Source organism: Camelus dromedarius, chromosome 15 (genome assembly GCF_036321535.1).
Source record: "Camelus dromedarius isolate mCamDro1 chromosome 15, mCamDro1.pat, whole genome shotgun sequence".
NCBI lineage: Eukaryota > Metazoa > Chordata > Mammalia > Artiodactyla > Camelidae > Camelus > Camelus dromedarius.
In genome coordinates this window covers 22,711,711-22,733,277 of record NC_087450.1, presented here as the reverse complement: position 1 = coordinate 22,733,277, position 21,567 = coordinate 22,711,711, and the positions used below count along the sequence as shown (strand labels likewise).

The 21,567-nt window shown below is 34.4% G+C and overlaps 1 long non-coding RNA gene and 1 pseudogene across 1 annotated transcript in view; both read right to left on the bottom strand.

Moving 5' to 3' along the window:
* The window catches only part of LOC105097232 (uncharacterized), a 474,053-nt gene that overhangs the window by 141,318 nt on the left and 311,168 nt on the right, over positions 1-21,567 (bottom strand). The window lies entirely within an intron of this gene.
* LOC105097233 (proteasome maturation protein-like) lies at positions 18,761-19,640 on the bottom strand (annotated as a pseudogene).

The window sequence follows — 21,567 nt, the reverse complement described above, 5'->3', positions numbered from 1 at the left end:
TTGTTTTAAGAGGAGTTGGCTTAGTCATGCAGTCATTAAACTGAGATAACTTGAATGCATTTTGTTTTAATAAAGGCTGTATATACTTGCGGCAGGCCCATTCAAAAGTCACAACACATTTCCATGAATATGTGTCCTTTATATGATAGAGCTGGTCAGCAACAACCTTCTAAAATCTGTTTTAAAGAGCAGTTTACATCCCGGTGCATCACGGCTGAGCACTTGCCTTAGAAATCTAAAGACTGACCACATTTCTATTTTATCCTCCATGTAGAAAAAGAGAGAGATTTTTTCATTAATATGAGAGCATTTTTTAAATCTCGGGAATATGAGAGAAATAATACTTCAAAACATGCCTGTGTCCTCAAGAACCTCAGGTTCAGCATGGAAGACAAATTCATAAATTCATGATTCATAAACTGTATAAGATAGTATTGTAAGTACTATCCCAGAGTTTATGGTACCACAGATAAGGAAATAATCAACTCTCTAGTAGAATTGATTAAAGCATTGCAGGAAAAGCAATTTTTAATATGAATTTGGAATTATGAAAAAGAGCACAACAGACAAAGGTAATGGAGAAAAAAAAAAAAGAAGAACCTTTAGGCAGAGGCAAGAAAGTCCTCCAGAAAGCATGAAAGGACACTGTGTATTTGAGGAAGTTCAGATAGGCTGGGGCATAGAACCTAAATTGAAGATAAATTGTGATAGACCTTCCCTGACAAGATAGAAAATATGAATATTGGCTTGTAGGCAATGAGCAGCCAATAAACGTGACCATATTAATAATTTTTTTATTTTTTTTAATAAATAAAAGTTCACATATGTCAACTCAAAAATTATATTACATGATAAGAAACATACTTTTATAACTTTTTTTAAAAAATGTGTAAATACAGCAGGGAAACTCCAGGGAATCAAACCTTGGGTTTGAATTTCACAACCAAGAAGGCATTCAGTTTCTTCACAATTATAAGTCTACTCCAACAGGAAACCTCGCATTGAGAATTCTCAGAGATCCCCTGGAAGTAGCTGATCTTTGAAAGCAGACAGCTGATCCAAGATTTAGGAACAAGTGAATGACTTCAAATAGTAAATGGCTTCTGCCCAAAATGTGGGACTAACAGCTCATACCTAATTCCTGTTTTCTCTCCGATATGCTTGATTATAAACATTCTCCTTCTGATTTTCTACAGACCTCTGGTTGTTGTCCACTCATAGTGATGCTTTTTCTCTTTACTTCTTTCTTTACTATAATTGTTCATTTAGAACATTCTCATTCCAATGCCACTGCCTTCAGTCTTACTGCAGCTGAATTTGCCATCTATCACAAGTCCCTAATGATAAATAAAAAAACCTCTGGGCAATGCTGGACTCATCAAATGAGACCATAAAGAATTACACCCAATAGCATTTCTACCTTCACTTAACATGGACAAATGATGCTAAAATAATAAAACCACCGCTTTGTTAGGGTCTCTCTCCCCCAGAAAAAGAACATACTATTAAAATCTATTGATCAGACCACAGGGAATTCTAAATTTGAATTCAACAATCTTCAGAGAACAATGGGCAAACAGTTGCCATCTGGAAAAACTAACAGAGGTCATATATGTAAGCCCAGCTAATGTAAGGCCTTGATTCCAATCTTGCATTGTGAATAATTTTTTTTCTATTAAAAAATGGAAAATTTCCAGATCATATATGAAAATAGAACTCTGTCCTATAATTTCTGCAGCAACCAATACAGGAAGCCAAATCTTCCTTATGCAGCAGTCAGCTCACACTAGTCAGGATTTGTTCAATAACTGATAGCTTTTTGGCCCTGTCTCTGTTCTGAGACCAAGCAGACAACTGAATATGCTTCCCAAACCAATTATATCAGTTGCTTTGCTTCTAAATAGAATAATTCCAGCTTCTCCAGGCCAACAATCTTCAGACCATATGTAAATCCTTCCCTTTCTTTTATTCTACCTTACATTTGAGTCTCTGCCAGACACAAGAGATGGTGGCTGATTCCCTTGCTATATGAAGCGCTAAACAAACAGCCTCAGCTTGTCCTCATCTGAATGGTCTTTTATTTACACAAGACCTTTATTCAAAATTTCAAAATTTAAACGGGATGAAAATTGTTTCTGACACTGTAAACCCACATATGGAAAAAGATACAAAATATCAGAATTAAACCTTTGAATGGACTTAGAGAAATCTATTGAATAAAAGGTATAGTGTTTTATTTGTTAGAATTGCATACTTTTCTATAAATATTACATATTCATGCACAAATCGTATGTTGGACTCTCCTTACCAGTATTTTGAAGCTATACATATGAATACAATATATATATATACACATCTCTGTGTACTGCATGGTCACTTGGTAAAAATCATCCTATTTGTTCATGGATGGCTTTTCCAAATTTATTTAGCTTCTCTCTCCCTGATAAGTGTTTACAAAAATTACAAGTAGAAATAAAATTTAAAACTTTAAAAAGAAAAAGCTTAGAGGCATAAAATATTATTTCTTTCATGGGTTTGTTTATTCACTTAGTTTTTATTTATTTCCACCATTTTCTAAGAATTCTGCTTGTTTCTAAAATAGAAAGGCAAAAAGACATGGCCCTGAACTCAATACCACCAGTCTTCAGTGAGAGACCTGTGTATATAATGAAACATCTAGCAGTATGAAAATTCCATTGTATAAAAAGGGAGTACACACAATTGTACGTACTAATTAAATGTACTAACGTACTAAAAGAGCACATCGAGGGATGGTATACTTTTCCCACAACATCAAAGATGGCTTCATAAAAGGATTGGTATTTGAGTTCCATCCTTAAAGATACAGTAGGAGTTTCTAGTTGGAGAACAGAGAGTATGACTAGATTTTGCACACAGTGGAGGTAGGAGAAAACCAGTGCTTTCAGTGAGAAGTGAGTATGCCAGTGTGACTACACATAATAACATGGTGGGGAATGTGGGAAACCTAGTCTAGGAAAATATGTTTGAGTCTGAATTATGAAGGGCCTCACGTGCTGAATTAACACTTTATCTTAAAGGAAATATGGAGTCATTAATGTTTTTGAAGCAGGATACAACACAATCATATTTCTCTCTCAGAATATACTGCTGGGGGGACGGTATAGCTCAGTGGTAGGGTGTTCACTTAGCATGCAAGAGGTCTTGGGTTCAATTCCCCAGTACCACCATTACAAATAAATAAAGAAAAATTTTTAAAAATATATACTGATAAAATTGAATAGTGATTAGTAATATAGAATTTGAGAGATGTCAATTTATAGCTGCAGTAGGCAGATATATAATGGTCCCCCAAAGATACTTATGTTCTAATCTTTAGAATCTGTGAATATGTTAGGTTACACAGCAAGAGGTAACTAAGCTTGCCAATGAGCTGACCTTAAATAATAAAAGATTATACTGGATTACGCAGATGGGCCAATGTAATCACAAGCTCCTTTAAATGTGGAAGAAGGAAGCAGATGAGTTAGTGTTAGAATGAATGCAATGTAAGAGAGACTTGACTGGCCATTACTGGCTTGGAAGTTGGAAGGGGGCATAAACTGAAGGATAAGGGCAGTTTCTACAGACTTGAAAAGGCAATTACTTCAGAGTCTCCAGGAAAACCCAACCAACATCTTGATTTTAGCCCACTGAGACCCAATTTGCACTTCTAACCTCCAAAACTATAATACATATGGTATTGTTTTAAGTCACTAAGTTTGTGATAACTTGTTAAATTGGTAATAGGAAACTAATACACGATCCCATGTGTAGATAGGTGTGACCTTTGATAAATTACTCAACTTTCTATTTCCCCAATTGTAATACAACATAAGAATGTTATTCCATTTATCTTCCAGGAAAATTGAAATAATTACTATGCCTATTCTTGGTGTTAAATAAATAATAGGAGGGAACAGAAGTAGTAGTAACTGTAGCATTATCTTTATCTTCATCATCATTGAACATTCTGTGAATTATATTTATATTGGTAAAATAAGAAAAATCTATAAGTTTTTCAATAGATCTTATGAGACTGAAGTAGGTTCTAAACAAAGGTAGTACTGGTGGGGTTGGTGAGAAGAGAGAGATCTGAGAAGTATTTTGGGGAAGAATCAAAGACTTTTGACAGGTTAGAAACGGATGTAAAATGTAGACGGAAGACCTTTATCTTTTCTCTTGGGTGACTGAGTGTATTTCACAAATAGCAAAGCGGTTGAATAAATCATGCCACAGTCTGATACGTGAGCACCTGTGTAACTCAGGCTGAGAGCCATATGAGAGGCTGTTTCAAATGCAGTCTTTTTCTACCTTCCGAACGTATTAAAGACATGAAAAAATTCTGTCCTGACTTCCAAGAAGAACTGATCCAGCATCAGGTAAGCCCTGCTGTCCACTGTACATATGCTGCAAGATCTTCAATGGCATCTTAAAGTCTATTTAATAACTCCATTAACACCTTTTTCTCTCTGGTAGCCTGACTGCCCACATCTTTAATAAAATGCTTGTCCACACGATGATCACACTGCTTCTGCTAGTTTTAGGTGCCTGAATTAATTATCTTCCCCAAATAGCTTCCTTTTTAACCTAGGGTTTGAACAGCAGAGTTTCTTTGTTGCTATGGATTCTAGGCACACAACATTTTGTCAACCCTTGAACCTAATCTCCTTCCCACTAACAGTTGCTCAAGCAAACGTCTTCCTTTACTTCATTTCTCTGTTAATAGACAAATACTTAAATATTGAGAACATATCTGGAATCCTGCTGAAATTAATCCTTGGACTTCTGCTGATTTTCATCAGTATAAATGATCTAGAGAAACAAAATGACTGTGAACTAGCTGGAATTACTAATCAGCCAAAATCACAGGGGAGGAGAGTAGAGGAAGCTACTGCCAAACACAGGTGGGGTTCACTACGCCCTGTAGCCGAGAGGGCATGTGGTAAACAAGACATGAAAGGCAGCCTTGTGAAGAGCTCCGCACGTTGGGCCTAAATGATTAAGAAATAAGTAGCGCCAATCAGTTGAATTGCGTGACGTCTGGAGCGTAATTATGGTTCCGTCACTCCAGAAGGGTGTGAACTGTGTGAAGCTTCAATTAGACCAGTAAAAAGGATAAGACCCACTAATACGGCACACTTAGAAACAGGTTTGCATTTCAACTTAACTTTCATAAAAAAGTACTGATGAAAGAATTGAGGTATCAGGATTTTTGTGTGTGTGCGTGTGTGTGCGCGTGTGCGCGTGCGTGTGCACATGCACACCCTTATATGTTTGGAGTTAAAAGGGTACCATTTTATAAGTTTTGACACATGTATACACCCATGTAACTAGCAGTCCATAAAATATATATATATACATGTATTTCCATCAACCTAGAAAGTGTTCTTGAGTCCCCTTAAATCTCCTTATCTCCATAGGAAACCATAGTTCCTATTTCTACCTCCGCAGATTAGTATGGAATGATCCAGAATTTCATATATATGGAATCCTACAGTGTGTATTCTCGGTTTGGCTACTTCTACTCTGCTTTTGGCTTCTGAGATTCACGCATATACTGTTGAGTTTAATCAGCATTTCATATCACAATTTGTTTATCCATTCTCTGATGAGGGACACTTAGACTGCTCCTAGTTTGGGGCTATTCTTAAAAAAAAATAAAAACCCTCTATGAACTTTCTTGCACAAATTGTCTTTTTTAGGATATATGTTTTGATTTATGTTATAATCAGGTCATAGAGTTGGAAAATATTTAACACTATAAAAAATAGCCCAAAATGTTGACAAAGTAGTTGTACTAATTTATATTCCTATAAGCAAGACCGAGAGTTCCAACTAATCCATGTCCTTGCCAACATTTTGTGTTGCAAGTTTTTACATTTTAACGCTTCTACTTGGTGTGAAATGATTTCTCGTTTTTAAATTTAATTGTACGCCTATGAAGACTAAACGTGTTAAGCACCTTTTCCCTTGCTTTGGGGCCATAAGTCTTTTGGTCAATATAATTACATTATTTGTGATTTCATTATTTATTAAAAGGGAGGAAAAATATATATGCAATAGTTTGTCAGATAAAAATATTGCAATATTTCTTCTAGTTTATAATTTTCATTTTCATATTCTTAACAATGTCTTTAGACAGAAGGAATTTTAAGTATATTTACTTTTTTTCTTCTTCTAAACAGTGCTTTTCTCATTGTAAGAAATCCTTGCCTATCCAAGGTCACAAAGGTATTCTCTTATAGAGGCTTTCTTCCAGAAGTTTTAGATTTAATTTGTGTTTAGGTCTATGACATATCAGGAATTAAATTTTGCTTGTGATATTATGATTTTTTTTTTCATTTTTCCCCTTAAGTTTATCTAATTTTCCCATTCACATCTGTTGAACAGACTTCTCTTTCAACTGGTTTGGCACCCAGGTAGGAAAAAAATTAATCAACAAGATACATTCTGGCCTATTTCTGGGGCCTCTATTCTGTTCTATTCACCACTTTGTCCTTACGCTAACTACTCCAAGTAAATTTACCTTCGTAGTGTAAGCCCTCCAACTTTAATATTATTTTCAAATATGCATATAAAAGGTTTCTTCTTTCCTTTGTTTTCTCTTTTATATAAATTCTAGAAACAACTTAATTTCTGTTTTTTAAAAAAAGCTACTTTGGGTTTTTATTGAGATTGTGTTGAATCTACAGATCAGTTTACAGAGACCAGCATCTTACTACTTAGTCCACCAGTCCACAAACATGGCATATCTCTTTATTTGCATGTCTTCTTCAATTTTTTCTAGTAATGATTTGTGTCGTTTTCCACGTAGAAATTTCACACGTTTAAAAATTTATCCCCACTATGTCTGCAAGTTTGTTTCTGTTTTGTAGATGAGTTCATTAGTGTCCTCTTTTTCCTTTCTTTTCTTTTTTTTTTTTTAGATTCCAGGTATGAGTGATATCATATGGTATTTTTCTTTCTCTTTGTCACTTCACTTAGAATGATGATCTCCAGGTCCATCCATGTGGTTGCAAGCAGCAAAATGTCATTCGTTTTCATGGCTGTAATATTACATTGTATAAATATGTCACATCTTCTTTATCCATGCATTTGTTTGTTGATGGACACAGGTTGCTTCCATATCTTGGCTATTATAAATAATGCTGCTGTGAACACTGGGGTGCATGCATCTAAACACTAAAAAAAGTTCATACATTTGAATCTCTCTTATTAACTGCATGTACATGTATAGTTATTGTTTCCTAATGAATTAAAAATTTCCCTTTCTATCTCTGGAAGAACACATTTTGAGGCTCACTTTGTTGTTATTTAACATAGACACAGCAGTTGCCTGTCTTAAGTATGATGTGTGTATGGTGTATCTGTTATTTTCCAATCTGTCTTTGGTTTTATATTAATGTATGCATTTTTTTAATAGGATGGAGTTAGGTCCCTCTTGTCAAGTCTGATAATCTATGGCTTTTAATTGGAATGTTTGGCACATTTACATTTTAATTACTTATTGATACATGTGTGTTGTTATCATTTTGCTACTTCTTGCTGATGTTTGTCTCTCTGATTTTTGTTTCTCTCTTCTGCTTTCCTTGACTTCTTTTGGGATAATTGGACGTTAGTATTCATATAGTATTTCATGTTAATTTATCAATTTATTTTTAGCTATACTCATTCATTATATTATTTATTGGTTGGCCTAGATATTACAATATTAATTCTTAACTCCTCACAGCCTTCTTAGAGTTAATATTGTATCACATTATATAAAATACAAAAATCTTAAATCAGTATCATTCCCATTTAATCTTCTCCAGTTTTTTGTGCTGTTTTGACACATACTTTGCAGCAGAAAGCAAGCTATCTTTTAAAAATTAGATAGATAGTCTTTTATGTTTATCCACATATCTACCATTCTCAAGAGCTTTTTGGTCAATCCTCAAAATCTTATTTTCCATTTGATGTTATTTTTCTTCATCCTGAAAACCTTCGTGTATCATTTTTTATAGTGCAGTTCTGCTAGTAGCAGCTTTTAACCTTTCATTTATCTGAAAATATCTTTATTTGGGCTTCAATTTTGAAACATAGTTTTACTTGTTATACATTCTTCTTTGATAGTTTTTATGCTTTTCATCCCCTTTAAAGATACCATTCCATTTCTTCCAGCCTCCATTGTTACTAATGAGAAGGCAGCCATAGTTTTTACCCTGTTCTTTATATGTGACATGTCTTTTTATTCTTTTTATTCTGGCTGTTTTCAAGATCGATCGATCGATCAATTGATCGATCAATCTCTCTCTCTCTCTCTCTCTCTCTTTCTCTCACTCTCAGCTTTCAGTAATTTGCTTATGATACGTTGAGGTGTTATGTTATTTATACTGCCCAGGGTTTGCTGGGCACCTTGGATTCTTATGCTTATGATTTTACTGAATTTGAGAAAGTTTTGGACATTTGTTTTGTTTCTTCAAATACTTCTCTATGCTAATGTTTTCCCTCTTTCCTTATGGATTCCAATTACAGTATAGATGTGTTTACTAACTGATATTCTCCCATGAGTTAGAGAGGCTCTGTTTAGTTTTTCCTATTTTTTTTTTCAGATTGCATATTTTTATCTGCTTTTGTTTTGTACATTCTGTTCATTTTTGCTTTGTTTTGCTGATTTTGGACTCGTTAATTTTGTTAATTCAGTTAATTTTGGACCTATTGTTAATAACAGATCCTTTGTTTTGTCCATTCTGTTAATTTATTTAATGTACTTTTCAGTTTCTGGTATTTGGCTCTTTTTTTACAATGCCCTTATCTCTCTTTTTTTGACATTTGATGGGCTCTTTAAACACTGAGGTCTTCCATTCTTCTTTAACTCCAGGAAGTTTATCTTGCATTTCTTACAGTATTTCTTCCTGTGAATTTTAAAAACTTTTTTCACTTTTCTTTTAAGATTTTCAATATTCTTTTACTTCCTTGTTTCCTTGTGGAACAGTTTCTCAATCTAATCTCATTACCACTAACTCAGATGTGTCTGTCTCTTCCCTGCATCTACTCTGTTTATTATTCCTACCATTAAATTTTCATTCTCATATTTTTTACCTGACCCTTTGTGTTTTATATTGTCAATATTGTCTATCTCCTTTAATAGAATTCTTATGTTGTCTTTTCTGCTTAATTTTAGTTATTGATCTATATATTCTGATGTTTCTGCTTCCAATACACCCTATTCCTTCAAACCATTAGAGAGATTCAGCATTTGGGTAAACAAAGTTTTCTTAGGTTGAGCTTTACCAACCCTAGTTGTCTGGAGCAGAGTGAGGGATACTCAGTCCTAACTGTTTAACCAAACTCCATACTCCAGCAAGATTTTTCCAAAAATGCTGGCAATCGAGCAAGTTTCTGCAGGAAAGTGGAAGAGGAAAAATACCTTATGGTATATTGGAGAAGAATAATAACTGAACTGAACTAGCTTTTTGCAATTTATGTTTTCAATATCCACCAAGCAAACTTCTGCACCAAACTGGAGCATTCAAATTCCAGCTCAAAAGAGCTTTCTCTCCCTCGGAGAACTTCTGTTGGTTGTGATGTTGCTTTCTGGATTCTATGTTTCCTTCTATAATTTCTCTAGGGTTAATTCTGGGGAAATAAGTAGCTACTCATTCTAATTCTTATTCCTAGCAAGTATCAGATCTATCATTACATATCTTTACACTAAAACTGGCACATTTCCTGTAATATAATAGATATATAATAAATGCTTTCCAGTGAGGAAGTAGAATTCCTTTTTCATCTTGCTTCTCAGGGGTTTTGACTTCCTGAGATTTTTCTTTTTTTCCCAGTTCTACACTTCCTACTCAATTCAAGCCTCCCTCAAGCTTAGCACACAGTTTCTGAGCTAGGTTCCTAAATTTTACACATATTATGCTTGCCTCACTAGTTTTATAGCACACGATTTACTAAATTTATTCTCTCGGGCTTATATAGAGGAACGAATTACTTTAGCTAGAGAAAATGTGATTTTAATCAGTTAGGTCAATTGATTGCTTACGTTGAGCTTTGTGACAGAGTAAAATTGATATTTATTGTTAATTGTCAAAAACTGCATTCAGGACCAGGGAGTAAAATGTAGGTTTGCTGCATCTATATGTGTGTGGAAGTGGCAGTTAAAGAAGACAAGACTCATGTATCTGATGTTCCTTGACATTAATTTATGAAAGGATAGTTGCCTCTAATATATTAACAGCTCAGAGTGTCAGAAACTATATTTTTAAATTCTTAATTATGAAATACCCATAAAAAATTAAATGCTGTAAAAATAATAATTTTGAAAAACACCTGCATACTCAGACAGGTTAAGACTTTAAAAATTATATTATTTAGATGTTCCTTATATTATTCTTCCCAATTTATCTCCTTAACTATCCACTCCATGTTAAGCTGTATCCTAACTTCAGTGTCTTTGTGCTACTTTACAGTTTTCCACATATTTGTGCATCTTGAAGCAATATTGTGTTTAATTTTGAAGCTTACAAAATTTAAACTAATGCAATCATATCGTAAGTATTATTGTATAAGTTGCAACCTTAGGTTAACATTATATTTTTTATAATTCCTATCAATGCAATACTTCTGGGTTTTTTTTTTCATTTTTACTGGAGTAGACTGTTTTCTTATATAAATGTATTATTTATTTATGTTTGATTATTTATAGACATTTAGTTAGTTAACTAATATTTAGTTAAAATGGACAATACTACTTAAAATACTCCTTTATGTGTCTTCCATATAAACATAAGAATTTTTCTAGGGAGAACTCCTAGGTCATAAGCTATCTTCATATTCTACTGAAACAATTATTCCATGGTTTTCTATACTGGCTTCTGATCTCCCAAGTCATCTCACATGTCTTTATTCTCAGTCTAGAATGACCCAAATGAATCATTAAACAGAACTCACTCCTTATCACTCTTAATCACTTATGCTATTCCCAAATCAGAGTTCTATCAGAGAGAAGTACTGCATAATTAGATATGATTCTAAAAAAATCAATGCATGGCTAATTTGATCATTTTGGCATTCTTTATAACAAATATTCTTCACTGCCCAATTTATCCAGTTATAGCAATTGATTCTGATAACATAGACAGCTAAATTAGATTCTTAAATATGTCTAAATGCTTCAATCACATTTCTCTTCCATGGACACATAGACATCTGGTCTCTATAAAGCAGAACAGAATGAGTATTTTTACATTAGTACAAGATCATAATTTTTTATGGGTTTTCACAATGAAGGAAGATACCTGCTGGCAAAGAGATTTTCCACCTAGATGTCTATCATTTGCACGGAAGGTTTATGGGGGAGAGAAAGTTATTTTCACGTGTTGTTTAGGAGATCTTTCAGCCTGGTTTTTTGTCTCCTCTTATTATATTACATGCTCAATGTATATTTCTCTGAATATTATTCGTATAGCATATTAATACCATAAATCCCTTATCTCATAACTCATTAAATTTGAAGGTTCACGACTGGATTAACAATATCTTCAAGAGGAAGTAAAAAAAATTATGTATACACATTTTAACTACCCCCAGATTGTATATTTTTATCCACAAAATTACATATTCCTTTTTTCTTCAGTAGTCTAATTTAAGTTTCAGTGTAAGCCTTGCTTACATTTAGAGCATAAAGATTCTATTGTTCTGAGCATATTTTATGTGTCTATTGGCCATCTGCATTTCCTCTTTGGAAAAATGTCTATTCAGTTCTTCTGCCCACATTTTAATTAGGTTGTTCATTTGTTGTTGTTGTTGAGTTATATTAGCTGTTTATATATATTGGATATTAACCCCTATCAGTCATATCATTTATAAACATTTTCTCTCATTCAGTAGGTTATCTTTTCATTTTATTGATTTTTTTGTTTTTTGGGGTTTTTTGCTGTGCAAAAGCTTTTAAGTTTAATTAGGTCCTGTTTGTTTATTTTTGCTTTTATTTCCTTTGCTTTAGGAGACAAATCCAAAAAAATGTTGCTACAATTAATGACAGAGAGTGTTCTGCCTATGTTTTCCCCTAGGAGTTTTATAGGTAGGAGGGGCAGACTCACAATATAATCAAGTCCCACACCCTCTGGGTAGGAGACCTACAAACTGGAGAATAATTATATTGCAGAGGTTCTCCCCCAGGAGTGAGTTCTGAGCCCCATGTCAGGCTCCCCAGCCCGGGAGCCCTGCACTGGGAAGCCTAGCTCCCAGATCATTAGCATTGCTAATCATCAGGGAAATGCAAATCAAAATCACAATGAGATATTACCTCACACCTGTCAGAAAGGCTACCATCAAAAAGGATACAAGTAACAAATGTTGGTAAAAATATGGAGAAAAGAGAACCCTCCTACACAGTTAGTAGGAATGTAAACTGGTGCAGCCACTGTGGAAAAAAACCAAGAACAGAACTACCATATCACTGAGCAATTCCACTGCCCAGGTATATCTGAAAGAAACAAAAATGAAAAAGATACATGCACCCCAATGTTCACAGCAGAATTATTTACAATGATCAAGCTATGGAAGCAACTTAGTGTCCATCAACAAATGAATAGATGGAATACTACTCAACCGTAAAAAGAATGAAATATTGCCATTTGCAACAACTTGGATGGATTTGGAGAGTATTATGCTTAGTGAAATAAGTCAGACAGAGAAAGGCAAATACTGTATGATATCACTTATGTGTGGAATCTAAAAAATACAACAAACTAGTGAATATAACAAAAAAAAAAAAAAGCTGAGGGGTGGATTAGCTCAGTGCTAGAGTGCATGCTTAGCATTCATGGAATTCAATCTCCAGTACCTCCATTAAAAAAAAAAAGAGAAGCACACATGTTGTGCTTCTGTGTATACTAAAAAAAAATAAAAGTGTAGTCACTGGTACAGAGAGCAAACCGTGGTTACCAGTAGAGAGAGGGAATGGGAGAGGGGCAACAGAGGGGCAGGGGATCAAGAGGTACAAACTATTATGTATAAAGTAAGCTACAAGGACATACTGTACAATATGGGAAATATATCCAATATTTTATAATAACTATAAATGGAGTATAACTTAAAATTTTTGAATCACTATATTGTACATTTGTAACATATAAAATTGCACATCAACTATACTTCGATAAAAAAAATTCTATTGTTCTATATTTGGCCATTATTGGACACCACATTTATCAAAATACGTGCATGCATACAGATTCTTATTATAAAGGTCAGCAAAATATTGCCTGTGGACCAAATGTGACATATCATCTGGTTTTGTAAATAAAGTTTTATTGGAACATAGTAACACCTATTCATTAACATATTCTCTATGGTTGTGTTGGCATTTTAATACAGAGTTGAGAAGACAGAAGCCATACGGCCAACGAAGCCTAAAATATTTACTATCTAGTTCTTATAAAAAAAAAAAAAAGTTGATGCTGCCTGCATTAGTATATCAGGATTGACAATATAATTTCAAAGAATACTGGAAAAAATGGAATTGTTTCTGAATTTCCCTCTTAATCTTGTTGCTTTCTTTCATTTGCTCATTTAACTTTCTCCCCTTAATTTATGAATCTCTGGATGTTAAACTGGCCTTCTTAGAAACTAGTGGGATTTTGATTGATAGATGTTTGGAATCTGATTAATATTTGGTTTCAGCACTGAGGTAGTCATTTGAGCTGTACACCAAGTATTCTGATTCTTTCCCCCTGGGCATGTAGCAGGAGTACAATTCTTCGCTGGCTTGAAATGAGGTAAAGCAATGTAACATGGGTTGGCCAATAAAATATGAATGGAAATAAGACATAATTTTTTTGGACAGAAGTATAATATTCCCAAATTTATTTTTTCCCCGCTACTAGGGCACTCAAATGGCCACTAAAGTCAGAGCCTCTTTGCTGATAGGTAGAGATAAGGAGTGAGAAATAAGCTTTGTTGTTTTAAGCCATTGAGATGCTGAGACAGTTCACTACCAGAAGCATAGCCATATTTATCTTGATTAATACAAAAACTGGTTCAAGATGTGGGATGTTGCCACTGCAGGGAATGGTGGTTGGTGAGACAACAGTTTATAGAGAATGGGAGGATGGTGATCAGTGACAAGCAACAATAAAACACTTGGTAAAACTCTCACCTATAGTAATTTGAGTGGTAGACAATGTACCAATGAGCTTACAGCTTTAGGTGAAGAGACTGGAAAACAGTATGTTAATATTATAAATTGGTGATTAGAGGAGTCCTTTGACAATATAATAACAGATACTGTAAATTCAGAAAGTAAATGGTCAATTTTCAAACAGTATTGAAAGAGAATAGAAGAAAATCCAGAGATGTAGAGTTTAAAGAGTTAGTAGGAAAAAAAAAAAAGGCTTTTGAGCAGTAAGTCAAATAAAATGCAAATAAAAGTCAAATAAGTCTAATAAAATTCAGCCAGCATCACAGTAAAAGTAGATGAAATCTTTAAATGTCACACTTAATCACCCAGTGTTAGTCAAAACCTCTTCCATGGGTTTAGTTGTTTCCGAGTTAGTCTTTTGAATCTGACAAAATTGTTCAGAGAAAAAAAAGACTAAACGTACAACTGGCCGTGTAATCTTGATAGGAAAGGAGTGTCACTTCTGGGAAGAAGACTCATGGGTCAGTGCATTTCACAACATCCTGTCTTCCTGACCTCAGTAACCGCAGATTACATATGTCTAAAATGAGTCTCCATCATCCTGGGTCCCTAAATGACTACTGAGTAGAAGCCCTTCCTGATTCACAAAATACAGGTAAGATGAGAGTGGTCAACTTTATTAAGCAACTGAGACTGTGGATTTTCTTTGTTTCTTCACCATAACACAGCCTATCCTGACTCCAATCATTGCTTATCTTAGAAAGTTTATTACCTAACCTAAAACACACAGTGATTCCCATTGCCTTAATTGAATACAAGAAATGATAAGTAATCCAGAATATCATAATTTTATCTGAATACTGCATCATGGTGTAATTAAAAAAAACATTTCAAATAACAATTGTCAATGTGCTTTAGACAAAAATGTCCAGGAATGCATGTGCAGTTATGCAAGTTGGGTTTATTATCATTTATTATCAATGAGGAAGAACACACACATGGAGGACAGTGGTGTCTCAGTAAGAAGTTGTTAAAAAATACTTATTACAGGATTTAGGCTTTGGTTAGTGATTTGGGGGAGGGTCTACAGTAGCAGGATATGCTTTAGGTTGGATGCTGTCAGAAAGCAGGGGCAATTCTACGAAAAGTTATCTCAATAAATTCTATCTATGGGAAGAAAAAATTAAAGAGAAGATAAGGTTGTCATTGGTAAAGTAGCAGTTAATCATTTTGGTCAAGAAAGGAAGCATTTGGTATTTTCTGAGTTGCACAGTGACTGTTTCTGTTTGTGCTTGGACAAAATTATGAAGTGGTCTTGCTTTGTCTCACTTATCTTGGCCTCAGAGTAACTTTGAGATTAAAACTCTGTGAAATTTTTTTATATCTAATAGAATAACATAGCCTAGATGTAAGTGCAAGGACATTTTTTTGAATGTCATAGATTGCTCTTTTCTTTTTCTTTTTCAACCTGAAAATACAAATTCAAGTTTGAGATACCGTTTGATATCACCAAGAAGATAAGTTAACTGTGGTTCTAATAGGATAAGAAATATTTTTCATACATGGTTTAAGTGTCCACATGTATAAATAAGATGACTATATTACAGAATATTCTTTTTTATGGAATGGGAACGTTTTCCCCTTCAAATGTATTTCTCCTCCAGTCTTTCCTGTCTCAGTAAATGGCATCTCCATTTACCCTATTGCTTATGCCAAAAACTTTACAGTTATTCTGTTTTCTTTCATTTCCTCACTCTACACATACAGTCTATCCATCATCAAATGCTGCTGGTTCTACCTTCCAAATATATTCCAAATGTCACTGTTTTTCATCACCTGTTATCATTTGGCCCATCAGTTCTCAACTATACTGCCATAATACGTTTTCTGACCTTCCTGCTTCAACAAGAGGAAGCAGGGGAGAGAGGGGGAGGAAAGAGAGAGAAAGAGAGAATATAAAATAGAAAAAATAAGGAAAGACTATTTCTAGTTGGTTACCTAAGGTATTGGGGAATTAGGTTGAAGCATTTTAGTATATAAAGTGCATGCTTTAATATACATAGTCTTATAAACTTGATTTTAATTGAATAATACTTTAATAATTACAAAACACAATTAAATTGAAATGTAATCACCAAACAAAATTTTTAAAGGACTTTTCCTATTCACATCTATTGGAAAGTTCATAAAACAATGACAACCTGGTAGCAAAGAATATTTTTAGTGCCCATACTTTGGTCTCATATCATTTTCCTATAAAATGAACCAAAGTTCTTTTAAAGTGCCAGTGACTGTGTAATGTCTGCATGGAAGCTTTTTTCTTGGATAGCGAAAAAAGAGATCTCAAACTCACTGCTAGGGTCGTGCCAAAGGACTCAGTAGTAATTGAAGAGTCTCACTCTGGGTGAAGATGGGGAAATTTGAGCATCAAAAAAGGTTCTTTAAATACCTAAAATACATTTAAATACACCAGTTCATCATGATGCTAAAAAACGCTAAGTGCTCATTGTTTGAATATTCTGGTAAATTGACTCATTATGATGTGAAGTAAATTTAAAAAATTAAATATATATCCTACCATTTTCTACCATAACTGTGTTTTTGGTTTTTGTTTTTGATAATCACACAGCAGACAAAAGAGAGAGAATTTCAGATAATAAAATAATAGGATAAATAAACTTATATTATCATTCTATATACTCTAATGAATCAATCTAGGTATTAATCAACAATTACTGTTAACATCAGAAAACAAGAAAAACAGATATTATGTGCCTCATTTTAGATAAACACAACACTATTATCTATGAAATAGCATTTTTAGAAAAAGAGAAATTGATAAATCTGAATTACTTCAAGCCTCCAGTTCTAATCTATATAAACATACATGAGAGCGTTGGTTTGCATATTTGGGAATTTACCAGGTGAAATCTGAAACTGGCCCCTATACAGGGAAGGGAGGAAGAGATCTGAGAATGAGGCAGAGCACTCCAGATGGGTAGGTGGTAGGTTTAATAAGCAAGGGGACTTAGTTACCAGGTTTGTCCTGGGCAGCTGCAAGACGAGTAGATCTTCACATTCACCCACTAGAATCTGAAAAGTTTATTTAGAGGCTTTAACAGGGTTCAGTCATGTACACTGTCCAGATGGTCTCAGAAATACATTTCTCTCTCAAAGCTGTGTCTTTGAAAACAGCTCCAGCTGTGGGAACAGTGGGTGGAACCTACATTTAAGGACAAAGGAGGGGTGAGGAGACTCTGATTGCCCAGCGCCAGCTCGCAGGTAACTGCTGGTCACATCCTCTCAATAACTCTTCCAACAAAGAGAGAAGAGCATGTTAAAGGACACATGAGGGATGCAACCAGCAAAAAGTGAACTACAGGATACGGCTGATCTTGTTTCTGATTCAACGAATAAGCTTCAAATAATACAGAAAAAGAGAAAGATGGAGAGAAACAGAAACTGTGCCCTCTAACTAACAAGGCCCATCAGGTGAAACAAGATGACATACTGAGAACACCCAGCTTGTTCTGCAGAGTACCAGAGAAACCCCAGATAAGGAGACAACTTGCTGACAGTCCCTGACTAAGCCTCACACACAGGAGCACTGAGGAACTAGAATGACATAGTGAACTTTAGACGTGACAGGACAAAAACCCACTGCGTGTTGCATAAGGAACCCTGCTGAATTTGCACATGCAACCCATGATGCGGTATGGAGAACAGTCACACCTGCACAGAGAGTTCCTGAAACTTGCAATTTGCTTTCCACCAATCATCTCTGGGCCTCCTCCCCGCTTGCTCCCTGCTTCCATGATAAATCCCCCCATTCAAATCTTATCCAAGAGACAGATCTGGTCACTGGCCTCCCTGCTTGGGTGCCCTGAAATAAAGCCTTTTCTCTCTGCAAAAGATCGTTGCCTTGATATTTGGTCTATCCATTGTGCAGAAGCCAAGGAGTCACTTGCTCTGCTATAAAACCTTTAGAACCTAGTTGGTTCCTGATTTTAAAAAAAGAAATTGTAAAAATAATTGTGGTATTTGTGAGAAATTGGAAAAACTTAAACAATGATCAAATCTTTTCTGATATTAAGAATTTATTGTTGAATTTTTAGAATAATAATGATATCATGGGTATCTTTAAAAGAAGCTATTAACTTTCAGAGAAACATACTGAAATATTTACAGAAGAAATAATACAGCCTATATCTGCTCAGAAATGATAAGAGGAAGTAGGTAGGTGTATAAATGAACACATGATTCCAGGTATTGATTACTGTTGATGATGGGTAATGGTGAAGAACTTGACTATGTTCTTCTTTATATTTCTATATATGGTTAAATTTTTCTACAATAAATAATTTAAAATAAATATAAAACCAAAGCAACATAATATAAAATATATAAGTAAAGTTTATGAGATAAGAAAACTCAATTGTGTTCCTTTAGTTATCAGGTCATTTGCTAAGTGTTTTGAATTTAAAATTAGACAAAATGTCATATTTGAGGTTTCATGCCTTTAGTATATTTTTTGTTGGTAGAGCTGTTTTCACAGCAGTAGAATTTACATTTTTTGGCAAAACTTCTCATGTGTCAGTACTTTTCATGTTGTACACATCAAATTACAATAAAAGGACAACTATAAACAAGATGCAGTTCCTTAACTATTTTTAACAGCCCAACTATATCATAGTAAGCCAAATCTATATTCCACCATCAAGTGGGGTTCTTTCATTACTTCAGTATGATGGATCATTAAGAGTATCTTAAAAACCAGTAGTTTCATCATTACCGCTCAAAACCCAGTGGAAGAATTGAGCTAGGAAAAAAATGGAAGATCCTGAGCATGCTGCATCACTTCAAATTCCATTTGTAATTTTTGTAGTGCAAATAGACTCTGAATGTTTCTTAATGTGGATAAATTCATTTTATTTAGGTTGAGCATTTTATTTTGGTATATTAGTCAGCTGGGGCTGCCATAAAAAATACTACCAACTGGGTGGTCTAAACAACAGACATTTATTTTCCCAAATTCTGAAGGTTAGAAGTTTGAAATCAAGATGCTGGCAGGACTGGTTTCTCCTAAGGCCTCTGTCCTTGGCTCACAGACAGCTGCGTTCTGTGTCCTCACACGGCCTTTGTGCTTGCACATGTCTGGTGTCTCTTCCTCTTCTTATAGGGATTTAAGTCACTGGATCAGGGCCCTTATGACCCATTTAATCCGAATTACCTCCTTAAAGGCCCTGTCTCCAAATGTAGTCACCCTGGGAGCTAGAAATTCAGTATACGAATTTGGGGGATACAATTCAGTATACAATAAGCTGAAACTTTTTTCTAATAATTCAAGATGATGCCTAGGAAAAAGTTAGTTTTTCACACAAGAAAAACCTTTCTAAAGATCATGATTTTCAAAAGGTCCAATGGCTAAAAGTTCAGTAACTGAAACACTATCCTTTAGCTGAGATCTAAGTCCTCCAGCATCCATTTTTCAGCCTGCTCTGCACACAGCCTCTCAGCCCACTGATGTCAGCCAGCCACTCACTTCTAACTTAGGGGGTTGATTCTCCACATCTGTTGGCATATGTTTTTTTAAAAATGTGCACGGATTTGTGGTCAAAATATTTAAAAGTTACAGACAGCAAATAAACATATGACAAGATGCATTAGGGAAATGCAAATTAAAGCAACAAGGAGATACCACTGTACACCTACCAGAAAAGCTAAAATCCAGACCACTGACAACACCAGATGCTGATGAAGTACGGAGCATCAGGAATTTTCATTCGTTTCTGGTGAGAATGCAAAATGGTACATTCACTTTGGATGACAGTTTGGTGGCTTCTTACAAAACTAAACATATACTCTTATCATCCAACCCAACAAATGCACTCCTTGGTATTTACCCAAAAGAATTAAAAACATATATCCACACAAAAAACCTGCACATGAATGTTTACTGCAGCTTTATTCATAATTGCCAAAACATGGAAGTGACCAAGATGTCTATCAGTAGGTGAATGGATAAACTGTGGTACATCCAGACAATGGAAAATTATTTAGCACTAAAAAGAAATGAGCTATCAAGGCATTAAAAGACATGGAGGAAACTTACATGCATATTACTAAGTGAAAGAAGCCAATCAGAAAAAGTTACATAACGTATGATTCCAACTATGTGATATTCAGGAAGAAAGAGACAAAACTATGGAGATTTTTCAGTGGTTGCCAGGGCTTAAGAGGAAGGAAGACATGACTAGGCAAAGTACAGAGTATTTTTAGGGTAGTGAAAATATTCTGTATGATATCATAATGATGTATACATGTCATTATGCATTTGTCAAAACCCATAGAATGTACAACACAAAGAGTGAATCCTAATGTAAACTATGGACTTGGGTAAATATGATGTATCAATGTAGCTTCACTAATTATAACAAATACACCATTTTGGTGAGGGGTGTTGTTAATGGGGGAAGCTATATATGCGTGGTATATGGGAAATCTCCATACCTTCTGCTTGATTTTGCTGTGAGCATAAAACTGTTTTTTTTTAAAAAGGCTGTTAAAATAATTAAAAATTTTAAAAGTTTTAAAAATCTGAATCCCATCCCTTTTATTTACTGTATGATTTTGAACAAATTAATTAGTATCTATGAATTACCTATATAGTCCAATATACCTAAAATATATCTATCTATAAGATGGAATGATAAAAGTAATTTAATTTCAGAATTATTAAGGATAATTAAAAATGAAACAATTAAGATTTTATAAAATGCTTTCAAATACTGATTTATACTAAATTGATGGGAGACTTTTGGCTCAAACATCAGTAAGAAACAAACACTATAGATAGGAGGCCATTTATTTCTTTATACTACTTCTCTAAGGGAGATCATAGAAATATTTATTTCTACTAATTATAGATTCTCAAAATCTATATATAAGTTCTATGTTTATAATAAGCCTTCTCAATTTAAGAAAATATCCCTGTTTTGATGAAGCAATACATATTCATGGGACAAATTTCAAACTTAAGTAAATCTCATACAGAGAAAAGAAATTCCTCCTACTTCCATCTTCATCCAAGTTCTATCCCTGGAAGTAAGCACTGTTCCCAACGCCTTGCACAGATTTACACAAATGCCCCATACATTATACACAATGAACGAGAGTGCTGGATTCTAGAGCTGTTACTAATCATGTTGAATAATCATTGTACAGATACTAGCCAATGAGAATGGATTTGGGCCTTAGCACTAGTCAGGGTCCTGAGGTCCCCTTATTACTACAGTTGCCCAAGGCCAGTAGGTTAATAAGTGGGTGATGTTAGGGTAGGAGCTACGCAGTCATTACCTAAACTCTGTGCTAGGTTTGTGGTGCTTATAAAAGAGTAAAAAGGAAAAGTAGTG